Source organism: Liolophura sinensis, chromosome 2 (assembly GCF_032854445.1).
Source record: "Liolophura sinensis isolate JHLJ2023 chromosome 2, CUHK_Ljap_v2, whole genome shotgun sequence".
Lineage (NCBI taxonomy): Eukaryota > Metazoa > Mollusca > Polyplacophora > Chitonida > Chitonidae > Liolophura > Liolophura sinensis.
In genome coordinates this window covers 22415268-22427011 of record NC_088296.1, presented here as the reverse complement: position 1 = coordinate 22427011, position 11744 = coordinate 22415268, and positions in this window count along the sequence as shown.

Genomic DNA, 11744 nt, shown 5'->3' with positions numbered 1-11744 from the left:
TGTGTACAACAGCATTAAAATAGATTTACCTTGAGCTTTTTGTACGCAAATAGGCTAACCGTATAACTGATATAATCGAATGCTAGCAGAAGTCCGAAGAATAACGTACTTCAGGATAAATGACCTAGAGTTTCGCCCTGGGGCTCGGAAAGCCTGTCACAGGATTCATTCCATTGGTTGTGGTTGTTACTGACTGAGCGCCGCGGGAGAGCTCCGGGGGAGGGGGTCAGAGGATTATACTCGCAGCTCAGGAATGTAATAAACAAGCCCATGCTTCACTGAGCAGTCAGTCTATTTTCCTACCACCAACAATTCGTGTTTTCCCCAGTTTTAATCATAATGATTTTAGCACATGCACTCCGCAATAGGTTGATTGTTTTATTATCATTATTTTGTGATAAAGGGGAATTTGGGAGAAAACTCTGTGGAGATAAAGCGTGACTATCCAGTACCTTTACGCAAGTAGAGTGTCATGTCAAATGTCCGTTTTTTTTTTTTTTTAAGTTGCAGGGATCTTCATATACAAAGCCGTAGCAGAATTTAGCCCACCGCTAATCCATACTTGCAAACTAGTCCTACCAGCAGACGAGATGAAGGTGTCAAATTGCGCTCAAAGCGACACCTACACACGTGCGTTTTTGATAAACATTTCTTGTTCAGTCTGGTGTAATTTGAAAGTCTGTGAACTTCCGCCTGTATTTGATTAACGTGACTACTTGGTTTACTTAGTATTTAATCAAGTCCCCTCAGGTGAAATTTTAGTCACAGAGATTGGTTTTAGATACTTGCCACTTACAATCACAGAACTCAAAATTTCCACGTGTCTACCCATCGATCACGTGGTTTTTGCTGGAGAAAGGCAAAACTGTAATCTTATCTGTCGCTGGCGACACTTAAATCACGTCTGGGCAAAAGTGTGTACAGGAAATCAAAACATTTTGTTTATAAAAGAAGTGAGGGTGTTCTGCGAAGGCCTGATGTGGTAACAACTGAAACAAATCCTGTCTTCCAGTATGCTTGACTCGCACACAGTGCTACCGAATAGAGGTAAAAGTAAATCGTGGTAATTCTCGGAAACTTCGTGTGGAGTATGTTTTCTTTGTTAAATGGATGTTCACGATATAAAAACGCGGGAAAAGGAACTCTTCTGCAATAGGAGGACAGTTCCGACTGTAAAGAAACAAAATGTGCGTGGAGACTGACATACTAAATTGGAATTACATGGACACGGAAAGCTGATGACAGATATTTCTCAGTGAAATTCGTTTTTTAGCTAAAATACATTTGTGCACATATTAGTTGCACAATGAAGGCTCTCGGCAGACAACCGTTCATCAGATAACGGTGTGAGGTGACTTCCACGTGGGCCTAACCCGATTAATTGGTTCGTCTACATTGTAGATTGTTCATGTACGTTCCTTGTTTGGCCTGGTCATGCATTGAAACAGTGTTTTCAAGTTTGTAATAGTTATCGCCTGTCTTAATACTTTCTTCGATTTCATCGATGGGTATATTTAGAGATGTACATGTAGGCCTACTTGTCGGGAGGCCTGCACACCTTACTGTCAGTGGCTTGACACCATGTGGCAAGGATTAGCAACCAGAACTGCTAAGTGCCAAGCAAGGTAATGAAACGTGCGGGGGGCTAATCATTCTCTTCTGTCATCTCGCCGCGAACTCATGTCGCACGAAAGTAAACGACAGTAACTCACGTGCGAAACTTTAGGTCATTTACCGAACGTCATTTCAGTGAGGCTGGAGATTCGACGACGCCACAGTGGGTAGATCAAAAGCGCCACAGATGCAACTACAGCACACAACATGTTTCGTGTCGCGCAACAAAAGACTTGTGATGTGCAAGTCCAATTTTTGTGAGAGGAAAAATATTCTCAGTTAGAAATCACTGAAATGGAATAATATGTCCCTCTGGATATCTGTTGGTTTCTCATTAGCAAGAAAACGCAAGTTTGGCAATAAAGTCTGAATATAGTCAAAGCCAGTACGGTATATGTACGTGTAATTTCTAGTCAAATTGCTCCTATAGGAGTCCTGGAGAACGAACAATGGGTATATTCAGATTAGGTTCCACCTAACGATTCTAGACAATATTGATTTAACTGCCATGGTTACAGATGTTGTGAACATGACATGTCATTATAGGTAAACAATATAGATTGTAGCTACCATGGTTACATGCGTCTTGAATATGACTTGTCATTGTAGGCAGGCAATATTGATTGTAACTACATGTACCATGGTTACAGGTGTCTTGAATATGACTTGTCAGTGTAGGTAGACAGTATAGATTGTAACTACATGCACCGTGGTTACAGGTGTCTTGAATATTGTAGGCAAAAAATATTGATTGTAACTACCATGGTTACTGGTGTCTTGAATGTGACTTGTCATTGAAGGTAGACAGTATAGATTGTAACTACCATCGTTACATGGGTCTTTGACATGACTTGTCATTGTAGGTAGGAAATATAGATTGTAACTACCATGGTTACATGGGTCTTTGACATGACTTGTCATTGTAGATAAAGATTGATGGCAATGTCAGTTGATTGTAACTACCATGGCATCGTAAGTCTTACACTTTTGTCACAGTGGTAGTTATAATCAGCATACTCTCTGATCACTTTCAGTTTGTGAAATGAAGCCTAGGACATATTCTAAAACTTTTTCATTACATGTGTCATTAACACGACTAGTCATTGCAGGTACAAAATTATTGTAAGGTAAGTTGATTGTAACTATCATGGCAGTATAGGTCTTAAAATTTGCTACCCTTTGTGGAACAAAGCCGGACAGAGAATCTAGAACTATTTCAGACAAAGACGAGCAAGAGAAGTCACAAATGGGTATACTGGTGTGTAGATATTATACGTCTACACTTGTTAATTTTGTAAACGTGTGATTATTTTGTTAATTGGGTTGTTCTTATTTCGGTATTGCTTATCAGATGTGTTTTGATCATAACCTGTTTTGGTATGTAGCAGGTATGTCAACACAGCTAGCCCTGAAATCATTGTTTTTTTAGGTGTAGGAATATCGTAAATCAGCAAGCCTTTCAGTTGATTAAGAACTGTATTTCATCTAAAGTTCGGTATTTAAAAAAAACCTTTCAGGAGCATACAGAGGCCTTAAAATGATACTTTTATTTCCAACAGTTAACTTTTTCTGATGGCAAATTAAACAAACTTCACAGAACAAAGCACCCAAGTTACCAAGCAAGCAGTTTGTGTCACGTGAAAATGCTAAACTTTGGGTGATATATACGGTAATTAGTAAATGGAGGTACTTAATATCAGTACATATAACAGTTCACGTATAAACGTTTAGTTATGGAGGTACTTAATATCAGTACATATAACAGTTCATGTATATACGTTTAGTTCTACCAAGGGAAAATGGTTTTGCCACTTTTTGCATAAACCACCCAGACTAAATGCTACATTGTATTTTAGTGTTTGCTATGGTTACACAAATACAGACTTTCGCTATATCCCCAACTTTTTTTTGCATATGAAAGGTCAGGTTTGAATTCAAGTGATGCGGTTAGATTTTTGTCACATAAAAGGTCAAGTTTGAATTCAAGTGGTGCAGTACCTGTGTAGTTTGATTTTTGAGACAAAAATTGTTGAGGAAAAAGGGTATGTGTCGAAGTGTGCGCGTGAATTTTTTGGACCGGTCATGTCCAGACGAGCGGAGATTGTTCTCAAACATAATGGTCTTTATGCCATTTGCGCTGAGATATTCATGTTGCCAAAACGTTTAATAGACTTGTAAATATTTTCTTGTATATAGACATGTGGGTGTGTGGAATTACCAGTCAACTTTACGTACATATATTCGTGTACCACTACTATAGACATGGCAAACATTTAAAACCAATAACGTTGTATTCCAAACAAGTATTAACTCAGGCACATACCTTAATATTTAATGTTTTCCATTTTTGGACCATACCAGTGAGATTTGTAAGTTGGGAGTTCAGTCCCAGCTTCCAGTCACAATTTTCATGATACCTGTACTAAAGAAAGCTGTAATCATAACATGCAAATGTTACGAACGCATGTATTTGTTTTGACTAATAAAATATAGATGCATGTAATATACATGTATGCAAGTCGTAATTTTGACTTTGGCTATTTCTTCAGTTCGGAGGTTCAGTGTAGCACAAAGACACAGGGCTCTCCCACCAATACGATGGCTGTGAGTTCAAGTCCAGCTCATGCTGGCTTCCTCTCAGGTAGTAAGGTCTGTCAGCAACTTGCTGTGGACGGTCGTGGGTTTTCCTTGAGCACTGCCCGGTTACCTATCACCACAATGCTGACCACCGTCGTATACGTGAAATATTCTTCAGTTCGACGTACAAACACCAACTAAATAAAGAAAGAAATATACCTCCAGTTCATTGGAAAGGGAATGTATGGCTTCCCTCAGGCGCACAGTTTATATGCCTTGGTGACAATGAGCAGTTGATGGCGCTCGTGTAAGCAATCTAACGTTCGCTGAAGACCACGTGTCTTTCACCAATATGGCCTATTGGCGTGAACGTCACGTGTGAGAAAGATCGTCAGTAATTTGCCCAAGGTCTGTGGGTTACCCCAGACAAAGCCAGAAAAAATCCTTTAGCACATTGTTGGTGTTGATGTTTACAGAGATGGCTAGATGCGCCGTGGTATTAACTAATACTGATGTCACGTTCGCTTATTCACGAGCTCTTTTTTGTAAAACAGCATGTATTAAACTGCATATCTAAATTAACTAGCATTTTCACTTCACCGTCTTGTCATGATTTGTCTGAAATATTACCGATGTGGCCTTTGGCTATATCCAATCATTATACCCTCTTCCATGAAGAAGAGACCGGCCCCGATAGCACAGTTGGTAGAGCGTCCGTTTCGGGAGAGGTAGATCCAGGATCAATCCTGGAACAAGTCACATCTAAGACCTTAAAAGTAACTTCCTCGCCTGGCATTCAGCGTGAAAGGGATAGTGCAATGACTGGTTGACCCGTATCAGTATAATGGCTCGGGCTGGGCGGCTTACTTGCCTTCGGTAAGTCATTTCAGTCAAGCAGCACTAGATAAAAGAGCGGTTGAAATCCGTCCTGCTACAAGGAGGAACATTACATGCACTCTAAGGATGCTTTCGTCGTCATATGACTGAAAAACTGTTAAGTACGACGTTAAACCACAAGCGCTCACTCACTGACTCCATGAAGAAGGAACGAGGTCGCGTGTTCGAATATAGCTATAGGTTAAAGGTTCAGCTTCTTGTGAAGAAGGTACCTGCATTGCGAACGAGGTTTCCTCCGGACACACTGGTTTCCTCCGGACACACTGGTTTCCGCCGGGCACACTGGTTTCCTCCGGGCATATTGGTTTCCCCCGGACACATTGGTTTCCTTCGGACACACAGGTTTCTTTATCCATAACCGGACTATAAAAGGTAAAAATTTTGAGCACTGAATTAAACTCCAATGAATTAATGAATTACATTTGTGATAAGATACAAGAAAACCGACATATAATATAAAAAGACAACAGCACACAGAGTAAACCCAGAGCAGCGTCGACAGTGTGATACTTGGTAACACTTAACAGGTGAAATGCGAGCTCTTGTCAGTTTATCTTAGTCAGGGTTTTACTATATTCTTAATTCCTTATTTTCCCTCACGGTTTACGCATAGTACCCCCATTTTGCTAAACTAAAGAAAGTGAATTTCACAATATTTGCAAAGTAAACAGTTCTGTGGCCATTTGGTACCATTGCAACATAATGATATGTTTTCAACATGTGTCACCAACATTCCTCTTAGCGTACGGTCACTTTGTGCAATCGTCCCATGTAGCCGTACAATCACCAAGTAGCCTCGTGGAAGGATGGGTAAACGATTCAAATACACGCTATATGCTTACAGGGCAAAATGGCCCAATTTGATACTGATAAACAATTTTCATATTGCAAGGCGTGAAATTGGTTAAAATGAAGCTGGATGCTTACGACGAAAGAATGGGCCACATGAAAGCTGACTACTTCCGAGGAAAGAATGGACCACAGGCAAGCTGGATGCTTACGATGGAAGAATGGACCAAATGCAAGCTGGATGCTTACGACGAAAGAATGGGCCACATGCAAGCTGAATGCTTACGACGAAAGACTGTACCACATGCAAGATGAAGGCTTACGGCAAGAAACAGTCCAATTTAATTACTGATAAACAATCTTCACAGAAAGTCGGGAAAGTTGTTCAAATCCAAGCTGTATTCTTACAGAAAAAAATGAACCGATTTATAATTGATAAACAATCTTCACAGAAAAGGGGGTAATTGGCCCAAATGCAGGATGCATCCTTATACCGTGAAAAAAATGATCCGATTTAAAACCGATAAACAATCTTCACACAACGGCGGGGAATTCGTCCATATGCAATGTGAATGCTCACGGCTAAAAATCGACCAAGCGCAAAATGGATGCTTAGGGCGAAATGTGATTCATTTTAATACTGGTAACGATCTTCAGAACACAATACATGTAAATAAAGGAAGAGACATTCAATGCCATAATTGTAACATTCTAGCTATGATTTCGTTTTGATTCCTATCAGATTGACAATATTTATCCAAATCAAGGAAAACATACCTTAAACCACTAAAACTTTCTTCAAAATCTCGCCTTTCTTCGATTCACAGTTGTTGACTGACCACAAATTGCCAAGCATGTCAGTTCATTATTTTTATTGCATCCAACTAGAAAGCTGCATATACACCAAGTATACATGTGTTGAAATTACACAGTAGGTAAAACCACCCTGTTATGGTGGACTTAAACATCATACATTTCCTTGAGTTTTTGCCTACGTTTTTTTTTTTTATATGGCAGTGGAAGTGTGTATCTTTGTGTATCACATGTTTTAGTTTAATTTATCATTGTGCATATAATACTATTTATGGTTACCCTGTCAGCAACCCTGATTGGGCTAGGTAGATGTAACTGTGTAACCACGTAGCCAATATATCCTGAAAAACGCCCATCGGTTCAGTAAAGACCGAATGTGAATTGCCTCAGCGAGGTGATCATTGTTTTCACAACGGAACAAAGGGAGTTAACTTAGTCAACAGACACATATTACATCAGCAGCAGGATATGGGAATGGCCATGTTCCCCCAAGTGACCCATGCTGTCCAATAAAATGTGTAGTACTTTGTCTGATGGGGGATAAACGAAGTAGCATTTTTCTGTGAGCCTTTCAAGCAGGCAACAATTGAAATTATTTGTCTCTGCTTATAGATCTTCACCAAGCTTGTCTATAATACAGTAGGCTGTATTTATCATTTGGAAAAACCCTCGACCCCCGTGAAAACCCTGAGGATCAAGCTGGAGTTTAGAGTCAATTTTCTAGTCAAACCAACCCTCATTTCTCACACGATGGTGTATCTATACAACATGATTGGTAAACGGTCTAGTGCTCTGGACTGTAGATTGAAATAACAATTTCTAAATTATTCAAATATGATTGGATGTCTTGAGGAGGACTGAAGAGTGACTTCAGAGCCCTGTGAAAAGGTGATTTAAAGGGAGATAACTCTCATGCGGGTGCTGAAAGATTTTTTAAAACGCTTGACAGATAGACGTGTACAGTCATTAGGTGAAATTTGAAACTTGTCATTGTCTGTGTTTGTAAATAGTGTACATTCTATGGACCATTCTTGTTACACATGCCAATGTGTTCTGTTACGTGCTGTCAGTCTAAACACTTCTTATAGCTCTAAACGTGTGTAGAAAGTAAACATGCTTCTTTTTATGTGTACATACTAGAGGTCATTTTAGTGCTGACTGTGTAGACTATTAGGTTTTGTATATAGTGGTAGGTGGTTATGGACCAATGATAGATACTCTTAGAAAAAATCATGGAAACCTGGAAATTTGTCACATAACCTTCCATTGGTTGTTTTTACAGAAACTCTCCATGTGATGAGTCTCAAAAGTTGAAAGTTGAATAAAATTCCACTTGCTGAACTATTAAAACATTTTAAAAATTTTTTAGCGTGCATGGAAATTTTACCATATAAAAACAAGGCCAAAGCAAAACCTATTTAAAACATTACATTGAATAAGGACAAACCATCAATACAGTAAGCATAATTAAACATTTTATTCAACTTTACAAATTTGATTCAATTCAAAAGCCTCCCTTGGATGTATGTTAAGTTTAAATAAGGCAGATATGTACATCTTTGCTGTGTACAACAGCATTAAAATATATTTACCTTGAGCAAATAGGCTAACCGTATAACTGATATAATCGAATGCCAGCAGAAGTCCGAAAGATAACGTACTTCAGGGTAAATGACCTAGAGTTTCGCCCTGGGGCTCGGAAAGCCTGTCACAGGATTCATTCCATTGGTTGTGGTTGTTACTGACTGAGCGCCGCGGGAGAGCTCCGGGGGAGGGGGTCAGAAGATTATACTCGCAGCTCAGGAATGTAATAAACAAGGATATGCCATGCTTCACTGAGCAGTCAGTCTATTTTCCTACCAACAATTCGTGTTTTCCCCAGTTTTAATCATAATGATTTTAGCACATGCACTCCGCAATAGGTTGATTGTTTTATTATCATTATTTTGTGATAAAGGGGAATTTGGGAGAAAACTCTGTGGAGATAAAGCGTGACTATCCAGTACCTTTACGCAAGTAGAGTGTCATGTCAAATGTCCGTTTTTTTTTTTTAAGTTGCAGGGATCTCCGTATACAAAGCTGTAGCAGAATTTAGCCCACCGCTAATCCATACTTGCAAACTAGTCCTACTAGCAGACGAGATGAAGGTGTCAAATTGCGCTCAAAGCGACACCTACACACGTGCTTTTTTGATAAACATTTCTCGTTCAGTCTGGTGTAATTTGAAAGTCTGTGAACTTCCGCCTGTATTTGATTAACGTGACTACTTGGTTCACTTAATATTTAATCGAGTCCCCTCAGGTGAAATTTTAGTCACAGAAATTGGTTTTAGATACTTGCCACTTACAATCACAGAACTCAAAATTTCCACGTGTCTACCCATCGATCACGTGGTTTTTACTGGAGAAAGGCAAAACTGTAATCTTATCTGTCGCTGGCGACACTTAAATCACGTCTGGGCAAAAGTGTGTACAGGAAATCAAAACATTTTGTTTATAAAAGAAGTGAGGGTGTTCTGCGAAGGCCTGATGTGGTAACAACTGAAAACAAATCCTGTCTTCCAGTATGCTTGACTCGCACACAGTGCTACCGAATAGAGGTAAAAGTAAATCGTGGTAATTCTCGGAAACTTCGTGTGGAGTATGTTTTCTTTGTTAAATGGATGTTCACGATATAAAAACGCGGGAAAAGGAACTCTTCTGCAATAGGAGGGCAGTTCCGATTGTAAAGAAACAAAATGTGCGTGGAGACTGACATACTAAATTGGAATTACATGGACAAGGAAAGCTGATGACAGATATTTCTCAGTGAAATTCGTTTTTTAGCTAAAATACATTTGTGCACATATTAGTTGCACAATGAAGGCTCTCGGCAGACGACCGATCATCAGATAACGGTGTGAGGTGACTTCCACGTGGGCCTAACCCGATTAATTGGTTCGTCTACATTGTAGATTGTTCATGTACGTTCCTTGTTTGGCCTGGTCATGCTTTGAGACAGTGTTTTCAAGTTTGTAATAGTTATCGCCTGTCTTAATACTTTCTTCGATTTCAACGATGGGTATATTTAGAGATGTACATGTAGGCCTACTTGTCGGGAGGCCTGCGCACCTTACTGTCAGCGGCTTGACCCCATGTGGCAAGGATTAGCAACCAGAACTGCTAAGTGCCAAGCAAGGTAATGAAACGTGCGGGGGGCTAATCATTCTCTTCTGTCATCTCACCGCGAATTCATATCGCACGAAAGTAAACGACAGTAACTCACGTGCGAAACTTTAGGTCATTTACTGAACGTCATTTCAGTGACGCTGGAAATTCCACGACGTCACAGTGGGTAGATCAAAAGCGCTACAAATGCAACCACAGCACACAACATGTTTCGTGTCGCGCAACAAAAGACTTGTGATGTGCAAGTCCAATTTTTGTGAGAGGAAAAATATTCTCAGTTAGAAATCACTGAAATGGAATAATATGTCCCTCTCGATATCTGTTGGTTTCTCATTAGCAAGAAAACGCAAGATTGGCAATAAAGTCTGAATATAGTCAAAGCCAGTACGGTATATGCACGTGTAATTTCTAGTCAGATTGCTCCTATAGGAGTCCTGGAGAACGAACAATGGGTATAGACATATTAGGTTCCACCTAACGATTCTAGACAATGTTGATTTAACTACCATGGTTACAGATGTTGTGAAGATGACATGTCATTATAGGTAAACAATATAGATTGTAGCTACCATGGTTACATGCGTCTTGAATATGACTTGTCATTGTAGGCAGGCAATATTGATTGTAACTACATGTACCATGGTTACAGGTGTCTTGAATATGATTTGTCAGTGTAGGTAGACAGTATAGATTGTAACTACATGCACCGTGGTTACAGGTGTCTTGAATATGACGTTATTGTAGGCAAGAAATATTGATTGTAACTACCATGGTTACTGGTGTCTTGAATGTGACTTGTCATTGAAGGTAGACAATATAGATTGTAACTACCATGGTTACATGTGTCTTTGACATGACTTGTCATTGTAGATAAGAAATATAGATTGTAACTACCATGGTTACATGGGTCTTTAAAATGACTTGTCATTGTAGATAAAGATTGATGGGAATCTTAGTTGATTGTAACTACCATGGCATCATAAGTCTTACACTTTTGTCACAGTGGTAGTTATAATCAGCATACTCTCTGATCACTTTCAGTTTGTGAAATGAAGCCTAGGACATATTCTAAAACTTTTTCATTACATGTGTCATTAACACGACTAGTCATTGCAGGTACAAAATGATTGTAAGGTAAGTTGATTGTAACTATCATGGCAGTATAGGTCTTAAATTTTGCTACCCTTTGTGGAACAAAGCCGGACAGAGAATCTAGAACTATTTCAGACAAAGACGAGCAAGAGAAGTCACAAATGGGTATACTGGTGTGTAGATATTATACGTCTACACTTGTTAATTTTGTAAACGTGTGATTATTTTGTTAATTGGGTTGTTTTTATTTCGGTATTGCTTATCAGATGTGTTTTGATCATAACCTGTTTTGGTATGTAGCAGGTATGTCAACACAGCTAGCCCTGAAATTATTGTTTTTCAGGTGTAGGAATATGGTAAATCAGCAAGCCTTTCAGTTGATTAAGGACTGTATTTCATCTAAAGTTCGGTATTTAAAAAAAAAACCTTTCAGGAGCATACAGAGGGCTTAAAATGATACTTTTATTTCCAACGGTTAACTTTTTCTGATGGCAAATTAAACAAACTTCACAGAACAAAGCACCCAAGTTACCAAGCAAGCAGTTTGTGTCACGTGAAAATGCTAAACTTTGGGTGATATACACAGTAATTAGTAAATGGAGGTACATCATATCAGTACATATAACAGTTCACGTATATACGTTTAGTTCTACCAAAGGAAAATGGTTTTGCCACTTTTTGCATAAACCACCGAGACTAAATGCTACATTGTATTTTAGTGTTTGCTATGGTTACACAAATACAGACTTTCGCTATATCCCCAACTTTTTTGCATATGAAAGGTCAGGTTTGAAT